We start from the raw sequence: 2804 nt of genomic DNA, 5'->3' as shown, positions 1-2804 counted from the left end.
GTAGGCTTTCGAGCCTATACAGCTTGGAGTAAGACAACATGCATGAAGAGGATGATGTGGACAAAATACTCATTTGCCTAATAATTCTGCACTCCCTGTAATTAAGATAATTGCATTTAATTGTTTTTAACACAAAACCAGGAGACGGCAAGGTGGTGTCAGGGAAAAATTTAGCTTGGCAGGGTCAGATGGTAGTCTGAAATGAAGGCAGATATAAGGATTAAGTTGAAGAAAGAAGAATATTGCGCAGAGTTCAGGGAAGACTTGAAACAGGCTCTGGGTGGTAGGGAAAAGTTACCTGATGACTGGGAAAGTACAGCTGAATTAGCAGCTAAGAAGGTATTTATCCTTTGGATAGAGGAAAGAGCACAAACAGACTTAGTAGCGGAATGAAGTACAGGGAAGTATTTAAAGGAAGAGTTTAGCAACAAAAAAATGGGATCGTCAGGAAAACTATGTAAGTGGAAAGGTTATTGGGACGCTAGGCACACAGCAAAGGGAGAGGTGGTAAAGGAGAAGGCTCATACTGAGTTCGATGTGAGACTGAATACTAATGAAGAAGAAAAGGACTATTATTGATTTTTTTTAGACAGCGAGATCGGGCTGGGAAGGATGTGCAACAGGTTGGGGTGTTCCAAAAAGTTGATTCTGTTCATCTGGACGTAACGTTTTCAGTGGGAGAAGTGTTTCATCACTCATTTCATGATGATGGATTTCCTCGCCTGTATGAATGAGAATGTACCAAGACAGGTTAAAGTGATTAAGGACAGGAATGGAAATGTGCTAACAAGTAAAGCAAGTGTACTGAGAAGATGAAAGGAGTAATTTGAGGAGTTCCTGAATCAAGAAAATTAGAAAGGGTGATGTGCAGAGCTGTAGCAACTTCAGAACCAAACCATGAAACTAAAGGAAGTTGTTAAGGAGAGAGTTGATGATCAGTGAGCAGCCGTATGGTTTCCCCTTTTGTTTGCTATGGTGATGGACAGACTAGACGTCCTAAAGCCATCTACAGACTACTGTCTGATGCTGCCAAGCTACAATTTTTGTAGCAGATGAGGTCAGACATTGTAGACTCCGTAGACTGTGATGTTTACACTGCGATCTGTAGTGAGAGTAGAGAGCTGTCAGAGGTTAGGTTGGAGAGGTTGAGCTGGAAAAATGAAGCCACTAGAAGCAAGACAGAATACAAGTACCTGAATGAGATGGAAACAGGTCTGACAAGGAAGTTGTAAGGAGTAGAGCAAGTGAAGATTGATGAGGGTCAGCCATCCAAAGATCAGGACAATATTAGAAATCAATATATCAGAGGGACAGCTCAGGCCAGGCATTTGAGACAAAGTTAGAGAGGCAAGTTTGACACGTACAGTGGCGTGATAGTGGATATATTGAATAAGGGACGTTAAATATGGAGCTGCAAGGCAGGAGAAAAGGAGAGAGACCACAGAGAGCATTCATGGATGTACTGAAAGAGGACATACAGAGGACTGGTGCAGCAGAGCAGGATGCTATGAATAGGGTGAAATGGAGGCAGATGTTCTGGTAAAAATAGCACCGATGTGTCACTTATACTTTTAAAAGTAAAATTTTCGCAAAATAAACAGCATTACAGTAAGATGAATGATTCGAATTTTTAAAGAGTCTCTTATCTTGTCCAGTTTAACGTTTATTTATTTATTTTCAAATAAAAGCCTTTTGTATATTTTATTAAAATGATCTGAAGTTAGGAGCATATTGATTGCAGTCTATAATTAGTGAAATGAGGAATGCTTTCATTTTGCTCTTTGCCTATTGGTTGAGAAGCTTGTATTTAAATAATACATAAATAAAATAGGTACTGTTGCAGCACTAAATATTGCACAATGAAAGTGGGAAGAGCAAAAAGGTTAGAAGGGGCCCAATGATCCACACCTCTACAAGAGATTAGTGAGGAGGAATGTTCAGGAAAGAATAATGAGTTTTTGCATCTTTATAGACCGGACCAGCTACAAAACAGCATTTTAAGCCTAAACACCAGGAAAAAGGACTATTTTCAAATTGTTCCAATAGCTTGCAATTTATTTATTTTTACCAGTATTAAAGTAATAACATCATTATCAATCAAATTAGTAAGATCGATCTGGATTTTCACCATATTCATCAAATAAGTTTATCTTACTTAAAGGAGTTTGTGAATAATTAAGCTCACACGTGAACATACCCGACAGGTTGCACCCTCATTATTAGCTGTAAGCTGTAAATCAGGTTTGACTTCAAATGAACTTTAACAGACTGTGCGTTGGGTGTTTTGTTTTTTTGTTTGTTTGAGTTTTCCCAGTGTGATGAGCGTACACAGATGCATGCAGGTTTATTTACTACTCGAGTCTCTTATTAAAAACTCACGCACTGAGATAACCATAAACATTGACTGTTAGATCAGTTGTCTGAGTAATACATGTATATCCATATATAAGCTTTGTAAAAGTTGAAAAACACAACCTACCAAATATATACTGTAGGTGTACTACTACCAGAGAAACAGTGACATCAAGTGGTACATATGTAAATTTTATTTATGAGCAGGCAATACACAGATTGGTGTCATGTGCACTGCTGAATTGAAAATGTGTGACTCCTGTCTGTCAAGATGAGCGGAAAAATGTTCGCAGGCCATTCCTCGAGGATTAGGAATGAAAATGGAGCTTTGTGTGCAGCCAGTCACAGTTCTAAAACAAAACCAGGGGAAATTAAGCTTGCCACTGGCCTGCTGTCACAGATTCGTTCAGTTTTACTCCTGTTCGCGCCTTCAGGCTCAACTTAATAGTCTC

The sequence above is a fragment of the Pundamilia nyererei genome, unplaced genomic scaffold (genome assembly GCF_000239375.1).
Source record: "Pundamilia nyererei isolate P.nyererei 1_Seehausen unplaced genomic scaffold, PunNye1.0 scaffold00189, whole genome shotgun sequence".
Lineage (NCBI taxonomy): Eukaryota > Metazoa > Chordata > Actinopteri > Cichliformes > Cichlidae > Pundamilia > Pundamilia nyererei.
This window is presented reverse-complemented; position numbering follows the sequence as displayed.